Raw genomic sequence first — 12790 nt, forward strand, 5'->3', positions numbered from 1 at the left:
CACAAAAATGGTCACTGCAAATGTTTTTCTAATCTACAACTCCTCAGTGACTTTGAGAAAAATACCCCTGTTAGTCATACTTCTGAAACCAACTGAGACCAGCTATAAATCTTCACAGCTCACAAGTGAAGCAATAAAATTTCAGTGGCAAAATATTTGATGTCGTAAAAATGTGAAAAATATGCCACTGTTCAGGGACTAAAAGCTGTCCCAGGGAATGCTCTTAAGTGTGTGAATATTCAGTGTACTGCCTGGAAGTGTACCTAATTCTAAGATATTATTCAAGAATTTTTTTGAATGCTGTTTTATCTATAAACCTCTTTCAAATATTCTAAAATGATAAGTATTTAATTCATCACTTCTTAGGTATAAGAACCTAAGTACTAGCCACGTGGTGTTGAATAAGCTGCCTTTTAGGCTTATATATCAAAGTATGCCTTTGCACAAAAGTTTTGAGTATAAAAATTACATATTCTTAATTTTATATACAATCATATACATTCTAAAATCTCATTTCTTTGAAGCTGTAGTGATTTCATCAGAAATACCATGCTGCGTTGTTAACCAACAAGTAATACAGGGTATAACATCAAGTGAAACTTGAATGCTGTGTATTAGCAAAAAAAAAAAGTTTCACATCTCACTGTTCCTTTCCAGTTCTCATTTGACACAGGGGCACCAAGAACTTAAGGAGTCTTAACCATGCAGATAATCAGTATGCTGGTGTGTAACACGTACTCAGGATGCTAAAGGAAAATCTTCATACTGAAACTTTGCTTTCATTCCTTTGCCATTTCAAATTAGCTGGGAGGTTATTGGGGCCAAGTCTCTAGTTCAAAACATTTTGCCATCTTGGCAATTTTAATAAGTTTTTGAAACTGCATTATATTGTTGATGCAGCAGAGGATTTGCTTTAAAGATCGTGTTTGATATTCTGACTACTGACTTTAGTGGTGGACATGGAGATGGCCATCATCTTTGCTTTCTTATGAGGCTCTTCACATTCACGTCCTTTGCAGTCACACAAATCTTCATGCTTGTCTTTAGAATTATATTGTTCTGTGTTCCTGTGCTTTGGCCTCATATTTATGTAGTGTACATATTCTCAGTAACGCTTTCTTAACTTAGTCTTAGTAAGTCTTGCAAGACTGGGAATGCAATACACACCATCTAGCTTCCTCTTCTGTCACTGACTTTATTTTCCTATCCATTCTGTCTTCCACTGCACATTAACGCTTAAATATATTTACCAGGACTGAGGACCAGAACTCAACAGTGACTGTTGCTATGTTTATAATCAGTTGTGTTTAGTAGTATGGACACTTGTAGCAGAGCTCAACTCATTCTGGCCCTAAGAGACATTGGTCTGGGTTGAACAATGGACCATTGTATACTGTTTCTCTTAGAAATAAAAAGTGGGGGTGTTTGTAAGAGGCTGTTCAAAGCAGGAGATGCTTGCCATAGAAATCATCTAGAGAACTGGAAAGAATAAATGAGCCCAAGTCAGAAATCTGAGCAAAGTATATGCTGTGTTATAGCTAGGGTTAAAATATAAATTAAAAAGGCTCGGTCACACCTGCTGGTTGAGCTTGCATATTACTATGGTTCTGGATCATTTAGTTTGTTTTTTAATTTACATAACTTCACTTGGCTCAGTTAAACACGTTATTTCCTGGAAAACACTGAGCTAAGCCATAGTTTGCAGTTTGCAGTTCCTCAGAAGGCCAAGCCTTACCATAATGTGCAGTTCATGAGATGTCTGTGGCAGGTTGTTAATTCGTTTAGGGTTCTTAGTTCACATCAGTTTGACTTGGAGTGCAACAGAAAGTTGCTCCATTGCAGCACTCCAACTGTGGGAGTGATCCCATCATGGTTCAGTAATGGCAACTAAGTCTCAACTCGCCTGCTGCTCAGTGGCTTCTGGCTCCAACTGCTTGTTGCCCATGCTGTGTGCATTGGCATAGGTGTCCTTCAGCTGAGCCAGTTGCCTCACCTCCAATCCAAGCATCGTTCCCCGTGGCTCATGTTTAGCGAGCCTTGTTTTATCCCCTTTTCCCTCCATAACTACTTTAAAAGCCCTCTCAATGAGTCTTGCTAGATTCTGGGCTAGGATCCCTTTCCTCCTTTGAGACAAGTGAGGACCATCTGAAGCCATCAGGCCAGGTGCTGAGTAAACTGCCCCAGGGTTGGAAAAGCCCAAATTCTGTCCACGGCACCAGTCTGTCAGCCACCTGTTTAGCAGGTGGGTTTTATGATCCTCTCAGTGTTGCTCCCTGCCACCCAAAGGATAGAGAACACCCCCTGTACTGCTGCTCCAACTATCCTGAATGGTTAGTTGATGGACTTTCTGTGCCCAGAATGTTTCAAGAAGAGCATCCCTGTGGCAGTGTGGAATAATCTGATTGTTACTGAAGCAGCCTAAGGTACGGCCTTCCAGCCACTGCTGAAAATAGAAGCTGCTTTTCTGTGCAAGTGCTACATGATTTTCCTGTCAATTTGCAAATGCTTTGCCTTCAGCATTTCTCTAATTTGCCATGCACTGGTATGCTGTGAAAAATAACTGATACCTCATTTTTACCTATTCAGCACTGGAGCCATGCTTCCTTCAAGGGCTGGCTAGCTGAAAACAAGAAAGTTCCCTCTGGCAGTAGATTCCTAGAAGCAGCAATTAAGTAAACCTCTTGATAAAGGCTTTGCTAAGTGTCAGTGTTTTTGAAGCAGAGTGATAACTTCCCTAGTTAATGGGAAGGAATCAGGAGTGCAGTGAGGGAGATGACTCTTGCCTGCAGCAGTCACTACTTCACTTGTCCCCTTCCTCCAGCAACAAGGTCTTTTCCAGGGCTGCTATCCTCTCCTGCTCCATCTGCCCTCTATTCTGCTTTTCATCTTAAGGGCAGAACTCTGTTCCCTCTGCACCACCAAGGAGCATTTGTATGGCTCTACCTCTCTACACCTGAACCCCTGCACCACCAGCCCTGAGAGCTCAGGCAGCCTCAGTCTCTCAGGCTGAGGTGTGTGTAGTGCTGGGCTGTGGAGCCTTCCTCGGTGAAGCAACATCCCTCATCAGGTCTTGCAGCTTGATGCTGAAGCATGTTCATGGCAGACTGAATCTGTAGGGAACTGAGCTAACAGATCTTTACTCAAAAAAACTTGCAGCTTCATTAAAAGCATTTCACTGGTATGAGAGATGGTATAATGCCAGGTGTCTGGACTATCATGCTTAGAACTTTTCCTCTGTATCACAGTGATTTTGATTGTCACAATTTGATTGTGGAAATTAGATTATTTTAATGGGAAAGTATATTTAGTCTTGGTTTTGTACTTCAATCTAACTAACATTTTATGCTTCCCCTTCAGTTCAGATGGGGCTTGTATTTGTGTTTATAAGCAGAAGCAGCTAGACAGAGTTTCTAACAGGAAACATTATTCCAGGTTAATTTTATTCTGAGAAAGAAGTGTTCTTTCTCATGTAAAAGGAAAAAAAAAAGAATCAGGAAGTAAAGATGAGGATGTTGTCATTATTCATGAAAAATTTGTTGAAATCAAACTCTTAGGGACTGGCCAAACATCAAAATGCATATCTATAGCTGCTGAAGGATTTATTTCAGGCTAGCAGAGATTTACTGAAAACATCTGGTCCTATAATTAGCATCCTGAGTTCTTGTCATCTTTGCTCATTCGTTCTGCCAGTCTTCCTTTGCAACATGAGCAGGAGGGATTGTCATGTACAAAGGTTCAACCAGGACTAAAGAGCAGCAAGTTTAAGGAGCAGTTGTGGCAATCACAATGAGATTATAGTTGGTTCAGTCCCTCTTGTGTTTTCTTGCACTATGATACTATTTTTTGTAGTTGTATCTCATACCTTTGACTTTATCATTCCAGCATTTCAGCTACTTCCTGCTATTGTTTCCAAATATTGTACATCCATGCCTGAACTTTTAAGAGCCCATATGGCTTTCTACCATTAAGGGTCCTATGTCACTTTCTCATTTAAGGCAAGGGGGGAGTGAAACAAAACTGACTGCAGAAGTAGAGGGCTTTACTGTGTGACAGATCTTTGCAAGCATGCTCTCAAGAAGTTACAAGTAGACAAAGTGGGCTGAGCCAGGCAGCTCTCAAGCTCTGTATAATATCCAGTAACGACTCATTATGTAATGCAAGGGGTTTAACTGTCTCTAGATCAAGTTCTCCTTTACTGTAAATGCATGAAGCTTCTTGTGCTAACTGTAAACGTGTAGGCCTAGTTTCTTTCTCTGGAATATGTCAAACTGGTGAATGGACTCAGCATTACCCCTCTAAGTTTAAAGGTTAAAAGTACATTTTGGGCTTTAAAAATTAAAATCACTTACTGGGGTGAAAAAATTATTTCTTCTCTGCTGAATTACTGCTTATAAGAATAATACCTATCCTATTTTGAGTAGGAATATCTCGGTGTGACCTTAAATGAACACAGATGAAAAAACTGCTACCAGCAAGCACAAAGACAACAAGTTTTGTTGTTGTTCAGCAGAAAGACAAGATTGTGTTACACTTATGGCTGTTTTGTTTCACAGCTCTGTCAGTCAGGAGTGCCATTTCAGAAACTTTCCATATGCTAGATGTTAAGATTTATTTTTTCACTAGGCTTGCATGGGTTTTAGACTACTTCCCTTACAAGAAACAGCTTTGTTAGACTCATTCATGTGCCTATTCTAGTAAGAAAATCTGTATTTAATAGCTCTTGTTTTGTTTTTTTTTACTATTGGTTCTTTCAGCACAATTTGATTTTTTTTTTCCTTACCTTCCTGAATACCTGTACTTACTGTGAATTGTTTTGCTCTGAACTGTTGTTCTGTCAGTCAGAAGGAAGGGCTAAAAGCAGATGTTGGTGTAAATGGGGGTTGACTGTGATTTTCAGGCTGAATGTTGATGTTACAAATGCAAAATCAACTGTGCAAGGTTTGCGGGTGACACCATACAAATTTGAATGTTCTTGAATAGCTGTTGTTGTTGTAGGTAGTAAAGGTAGATAAGGCTAGATGAGTAATGGTAGATAGGAGGCTTTTCTGGATTGAGGGAAATTTATTTCATCGCCCTTCCCAAAGGTTACTGCTTTTGGAAGTGGGCACTGGGATACACTGGAACTGGAAAGATGCTACAGTCTTGAATTATAGTGTTATATTAAAAACCAAGAACAAAAACATCCTGTGCAAGCAAAAATAACTAAAAATGTGATAAATGCATCACATAAATTCTTTGTCATTCTTTAACTGGAGGTGGAAACACATTGCTAGGAATTCTTCTTTAGAGCATATCTTCTAGAGAGGAAGGGGGGTTCCACAATGTGGCATGGAAAGCAGCAAACTGAACTAAGTGCTAGACTGCATTTAATTTTTTCCCCATTTGATTTGTGTGAATTAGTGGAATGATTGACTGCCCCAGCGTCCCTTTCCAACTGCAGATTTCTCACTCCCAGAGGTCTCTCTGGAACATGTAACAGCAATGCAACAGAAGTTGCTAAAGCTGCTGGTTAGAACTGTAATGAATGGATTAGGGGTATGTCAGGATTCCTTTCCTCGTGTGGGATTCAGACAGAATATTTCAGCTATCATTTCTGTCTGTGTTAGATTCATCATTAACCTTCTCAGAGTTCACCTGAAGGAGATGCCATGTTCTCTGCTGAGTTAACAGTGAAGCATTTTGGCTATAGGTCTGCATGTGAGCTTCAGGGGAACTGGCTAATGAAAGTCACCTCTGTCTGCTCCATCTGTTTCTGCTGGTGGAGGAGATGGAAGTTCAGGGCTCATACAGTAAAGCTGTGTAAGAGAGAAAAGTAGCTGCTGAAGAAGGGGAATCATGGAATGGTTTGGGTTGAAAGAGATGTCTTTGCTACAGGCAGGGATGTTTGCACTTCAAGGGAGAGCAAGATTTGTAGCAGGAAAACTTAAACATTAAGTTCAGGGAAATAAATTTTTGATAGTTTGATACAGTGTACGAGGTAAACTGTTTCTTCTGGAATTCACAGCCAGTCGAACAAAGTTTTAAGGGAATGAAATCATGGATTTCAGCCCAAAAGAACTGATAGCAGGAGAGCTGGATGCTTCAGTAGCTTGAGCAGTACCTGGAAGATGGGGACTCCTAGGAGAAGATGCAATACCTGGAGTTGGATATGATTCTGGAAGGAGGAGATGCTTCTCCTTAACAGAACGGTAGGCAGCTCACTGAAAAATTGAGTCAGGGATCAATAACATGCTACCTAAAGAAATAAATAAATGAGGCTGCATGTTGCATGAGTTTTGGATAAAGGACTTAACTGTAGAAAGAGAAAATTAAAGTGGTGGTGAACATTGTTTTTTACTCACGTTTGTTGTTCAAAGATATGTAATTGCTTTTTTTTTTTTTTTCCAATATCCCCCCAAATGCCAGTATTGGCAAGGTGTAAATATTTCATTATATTTCCAAAGTATCTTTACATTTCTAAAGCATACATCTGAATGATACAATTCTGACTTCAGTCAAGGCGAGATTCAAGTGTAATTAATGAGGAGTTTTTTAGATGTTTGGGACAGTTTGGTAAAAAGATGCCTCAGGAAAAAACTGCACCAAATGTGCTTGTGATTCTCTACCACAAATAACAGTGGATGTATTAGGGCTGGAGAAAAACATTAGTGGAATGGCAGGAAAGCATCCTTTCTGTTTTTGTGGGAAAGATTGTGGTATCTGCGCTACTCATTTTCTTTTCTGACAGCTTTGGTCAGCACAGACTGGAACTGTAGCAGTTTGTTGCCAGCATAGGGTGACTGTCAGCTGAGGTGAGTAGTCAAGCCCCAGATTCATCATTCTCAGCTGTGAACCAATCCTAATAATGTCTGCTCCAAAGTACTAATCGGAGCGGAGAAAAAACCCTGGCTTTATCATTGTTCCTGGTGTTGGTTCAAATATGAAGTAGATGTGGTGGTGGGTGAGCCTGATTTGTTTCAACTGCAGCTCTTCTAGGTTCAGAAGGTAACATTCTGTGACTTCTGTTCATTATGCAGTATGTTTCCATACTGCCATCCAAAGATCTGGATCATTGCTATGCTGGCTATGTAGTAGTGCAATTTTTGTGAGATTTTTCTATTTAAAAAGGTTTTTTTTGGTGAAGGCTGTTGTCTTCTGTAGAAGCATGGTGCTGCTAGTAGTGCCTTGAAGAACTTAGTAGTAGAGAATTGATAGATATTAAATATTTCAGTGCTAAGTGCTCATCATTGTTACAGTTCAGCCTGCTACTGTAACTAAGGAGCCAAAGCTAAAAGTAACACAACCTAATATTGCTACAATTGGGGTGCTTGAATGGAAGTGGAAGGTCTACTGCTTCAGTAATGAAGCAAAGGTATTTCTTAGACTAAAAATACTGTGTTGAACATCAGGAAGTCAAGTTATATCAGCTTAATATTAAATTAATGTTCTTTCGTATTCATCATTATCTCCTACCATGAGACATGCAGCTGTTCGTGCAATCTGCACCCAGTCAATAGTTTGTGACATATCTTGAGGAAGTATTTTATCAAAAAAAGTGTCTAATCTTGTAGCCATCAGTTTAGAGTTTGTGTAGTTGTTAATAAATGTATTCCTTCATATACTGCATTCTAGCGATCATGTTTATGTCCTGACAGTTACCCTCACTTAATTCTCCTTTGTGACCTTTATGCATGTAAGGAGCAATGAAAATGCACTTGGGACTTGTAAATGTCATGGTCAAGTTTAATTTTTCATGATTGTGAGAAGCTACGATGGAAAATAGTGAAATAATTGCTTCTTATCCTGGAAAATACTGTTAAGGTTATACATGCTCTGTTTTATGTATGTCAACCTACCTTCATGTTGTCCTCAATAGAGAACTAATTAAGTGACCTAATTTGAGATATGGAGATTCTTTTTTCACTGGAATGTGACTGCAGTGCCAGAATTTGTAGCAGTCTTCCTCAGGTTCCCATTTACCTCCAATTTTCTGACCTGTATGCACATCGGTAATAACATTTTTTGAAAGCTTGAATTAAGATTGGCTATTTTCAGGTAGGACATCTGGACAGGAGGTTGGTATTTTTTCCTAGGATGCCAAATAGAACAGGTTTTGAAAATTACACTATCCTTTGCCAGAACACTGATTAGCCTGAGAAGTGTACATCAAGGCTATTTGGTATTCTTAGTCACTGACAGTGAATCAGAGCATTTTCTGTAGGTAATCTTCTCATCCTTCAAAAAGGTCTAGGGGAAAAGAAATGTTCATATGGAGAAATTCTGTTCCGACTGCATCTTGTGAGTTAACTTCAGCAGTTTGAAGAGAGCTAACAGCTTGTTAGTGTCTTAAGTTCCTTGCTAGTCAGGTGGTTTGTTGTTGTTCTTGTTGTTGTCATTTGTACTTCTTTTTTGCTGTTCCTTTTGGCTTCATTCACAATAGGATAACCACATGAAAAGTTTCATTTTGGGGGGGATTATAATTCTCTTGGAGTAGTCACAATTGCATAAATATTGAGACAGATTTTCTTCACGTTCTTCAAATGTGATCAGCATCAGTGTGACTGACAGCAAACTGACACTGGCTGGCTCCGGAATTAGAAGGACCATTCTTATTAGAAGAAATGGTCATATTTCTTCAGAGGATGAGCCAGTACCAATGGTAGTGATGTATTTTTCTCTACATACACATATGAACTGTGAACTAAAGGCTTATTGAACAAGGAATGTCAAGTAAGCAGGAAACTATAGAAGCTATCAAATACAGTGCAGAAGGGCAGGGTCTGACAAGAGCTCAGAAAAGTGATGGTGTCACAGAAGTGATCATTTTTCAGAAAGAAATGTGTCAGCTTTTCACAAACAAATATTTCTTAGAGCTTCAGAAGTAGTTATTCTTGCTTTTGTTGAATATCCGAATAGTTCTTAGTTACATCCTATCCGTTACAGTTGCTTAGTCGCAATTAAATTGCTGCAAAGGAGGTAGGTTTTAAGTATAGTATCAACAGCCTGATTCCCAGAGAGGTGTAGACACTTTATGTTGCAGAGACTCAGGCATTTCAGTGGGACTTACCAGAAAGTGTGATAACTAGTAGGAATAGGCGTGGTGGAATTTGGTCATAAATTAATGCCTGTTGCAGCCTAGGGCATTTGTTTGTATTACCAGCCTAAGCTATTGCTTCTAAGGGACTCTTTTGTGTATTGATTGCAAAGATTTATTTTAAACAAATCTCCTTTGATAGTCATTGCAAATCTCTGCTTTCACTTTTAATTATTGTCTAGGCAACTGTTTTTTTGAATCATGAGTATATTCCATGTCACAGTATTTTATTTTCTTCTGCATTCCATAAAGCTGCTTACAAATACAGGGTGTTTAAGGTTCATTTAATCAGAGAAATAAGAAACCTGGGAAGGACATAAGATAATTAAGTTGATGTTTTAGTGAGAGGGATGCAGAAAGTTCTGTCAGTAAGTAAAGTCATCCATGTTATGTATGGATGGATGCACTGACTAGACCACGTAATGCATTTTTTTCTTGATGTAATTTTTGAATTAATTTATCTTGCACTCTTTTCAAGAGAGACTTTTTTTGCAGGAAAACAAAACAAAAAACATGCACATGCAGAAAGGAAAGTACTTTTACTCCAGAATATTTGTTTGATTCAATCAGTATTTGTTTGAGAATAAAAATTCGCGTTTAAAAAAATTGGAGAGGATGGGTTTCATGTGGTTCTTCCTTAATAAATCCATGTTAATTTGCATTCTGGTTATTACAAACTAGCTGTAGAGTTAAGGTGTAAAGGCTTGATAAGTTCTGTTTCTTATAGAATGGAGAGTGTTTCTGGTTTAATGTGGATATTAATACACATAGGTATTATGCAGGATGCTCTGAAAATAATGCCTCTTTTATTTTCATGGAAATCACAACAGATACAACTAGCATAATAACACCATTTGATAGGAAAAATTCTCACATACTAAACACTTTTTCAATATAGTCATCACCATTAGCTATGCATTTTTCACCAGTCATGAACAAGAGCTGCATTCTGCACTCACCAAAATCTGCACCCACGGTTGGTGTCATTGTACTGCCTAGTTGCACCACTCTGCCTCACTGTGTTCACATCCACTCTTTGGTCTCCAAAAACATTCAGCAAGCATCATTTAGTGTTAATGGGTGCCTTTTTTCTTTTTTCTTTTTTTTTTTTTGTATTGAAGAAATTCAGTTCCACACCTTTGCTTCATATGCACTTCCATGAGAACTATTTACTAAAAGAGAGGAAAAAAAAGATAGTAGTTGTGTCTCTATATAAATGCACGTAACAAGGGATGCACAAGCAATTGCTCACCTCCCCCCAACTGATGCCCAGATGGCCCTAAAGCACTCTCTCAATCCCCTCAGAACTCCTTCCACTTGTTGTCCTATGGCATGGAATATCCCTTTGCTCAGTTTAAGTCAGCTGTCCTAATTCTGTTCCTTTCCAGCTCCTTGGGTCCTTTGCTGAGGGCGGCCTTGGCTCTGTACAACACTGCTTAGCAGCAACCATAAAAATTGGTTTGTATCAGCACTATTTTTCTCCTGGAACCAAAACATGGCATCATACCAGACACTGAGCAAAACAATCCCATCTAGCTGAAACTAAGGCAACTACAGAAATAGAAGGAAAAATGCAGTTTTGGAAGATTGATTCAGTCAAGGCATTTTCAAGTGTTAGAATTTCATTAGTATCCACCCTCTTTTTCTCCAGTGTTACATTTGCACTTCCACAGTGTCTGTGGATCCCAAGACTGGGTCTCTGCCTTCAAGAAGAATGGGGGAGGTGTCTTGTGAGCTTTCTGCAGTCCCAGCTCTTCAGTAAGAGTAGAACTGTGACTTGGATGTTTCCTCTCCCTTATTCAAGGTTACACATGGTGTACTCACGGGAGTCATTTACATTCTTCTTATTGGTTCCCTCTTTCACTGTGTAAACATTAGCATGCACGTTTATTCTTTGTTCTTCTTAAGCCAGTTCCTTGGTTGATTTTTTTTTTTTTTATGATGTTAATTAACTATCAGTGATGTCCCTTGGGTCTTTAGTATCATTCTCCTTTCATCATCTCTTGACTGACTATTTTGAGAGCAGTTTAGGGTGTTTTATAGGTGACCTGGAGATATTTAATTGTAGCTTGGTATGTTAAATTTAGGGCTTGGCCATAGCATTTCACATACAGCATGTTGTTCTTTCCTTCACAGTTAGGTACTAATCTTGCCTTCTGGAGTCTGCTTAATTTTTGATTCTCTTTTCTCAATTGAAATGCAATAAGTTATCTTCTTACCTAAGAAACTGTCTGAAACAATAATTCTAAAACTGGTGATATAATGCTTGAATAAAATAGTTGTAGAATGGCTGCAAAACTCTGTGGTTTTGGTACTGGGGGTTATCATTTTTAGAGGACGTCTGCTTCACGCATGCAATATGTTTACTCCTAGTTCCATGGGCTCTTGGCAGGTCTGGTGTTTTGTGTACCAAATCAGCAATCTGAGTTTTCTTTCATAGAGTAATTGAGTTATTACAGTAATCCTCAATAATTTATTGAACCAGTGATTATATTCAAAACTTTAGATAAAACAGAAAAATACTGAGTAGCTCTTCTCATCTTCATTTTAATTCTGCGTTTGCTCTTTTATTTAAGACTGCTGACATAGCCTGCCTAGACTTAGCAAAGTGTTTGACACTGTCTCCCATTACATTCTCCTGGAGAAGCTGGAAGCCTGTGGATTGGCCACATCCTCTCTTTGCTGGGTAAAAAACTGGCTGGATGGCTGGGCCCAGAGATTGGTGAAGAATGGAGTTAAATCCAGCTGGTGAATGGTCACGAGTGGTTTTCCCCAGAGGTTGGTAATGATGCCTGTCTTATTTGATATCTTTATTGATGACCTGGAGGAAAGCATTGAGTGCATCCTCAGTAAGTTTGCAGAGGACACCAAGTTGGCAGGAAGCATTGATCTGTCTGAGAGTAGAAAGGCCCTACAGAGAAGTCTGGATGGGCTGGATAGCTGGGCTGCACTCTCTACATTTACCGAAATGGAGATTGTGACAAGGTGGGGGTCAGCCTCTTCTGCATAACTTGTGATGGGACTAGAGGGAATGGCCTCAAGTTGTACCGGGGAGATTCAAGGTGAACATAAGGAAATGCTGCTTCTCCTAGAAATTGGTTAGACGCTAGGATGGGCTGCCCAGGGATGTGGTGTCTCAGGGTTGTGGTCTCCCACCGTCCTCTTAGGTGTTCAAGAGATGTTATGGTGTTGTACTGAGAGACATGGTTTAGTGAGAACTATTGGTGATAGGTGGACTGTTGGACTGGATGATCTTGGAGGTTTTTTTTTCCAATCTTGGTGATTCTGTGGTTCTGTGATTACAGAACATGACGTAAATTTAGAGTAGGAGTCAATAATCAGTTTTCTACACCATAGTGAGATTATGCTTTAGTGGAGCAGCATCTTATTTCAAGACATCGGGTCAGTGCTTGATGTTTTTATCTTCTGAAGCTAATATGCTAGATTGTGGTGGACAGTTTTTAACTGGTATCTTAGATGACTTACACCAAGGGGGAAAAATTACAGGGGAAACAGCATAACTGAGAAAGTAGTCATAAACTTTCATATATAGAAGGAGCTATCAGATAAAATAGTGTTTTTCACAATGTCTTTTCTGCTTCAAAAAGCAATAATTTCAGAGATGAAATAAGATTTTGAAAAATAAAAAGTTTTTCCATTACTTGAGGTTTGGTTTTAGTAAACAACTGTATGCCCTTCACATTCTCTGAAATGCTG

At 39.1% G+C, this 12790-nt stretch overlaps 1 long non-coding RNA gene across 1 annotated transcript in view; it reads left to right on the forward strand.

The window, feature by feature from the left end:
* LOC136055161 (uncharacterized) overlaps positions 1-12790 on the forward strand; it is a 250563-nt gene that overhangs the window by 197381 nt on the left and 40392 nt on the right. The window lies entirely within an intron of this gene.

Source organism: Cyrtonyx montezumae, unplaced genomic scaffold, assembly GCF_038088225.1.
Source record: "Cyrtonyx montezumae isolate F1298 unplaced genomic scaffold, pur_monq_1.0 scaffold_4, whole genome shotgun sequence".
In the NCBI taxonomy this organism is placed as follows: domain Eukaryota; kingdom Metazoa; phylum Chordata; class Aves; order Galliformes; family Odontophoridae; genus Cyrtonyx; species Cyrtonyx montezumae.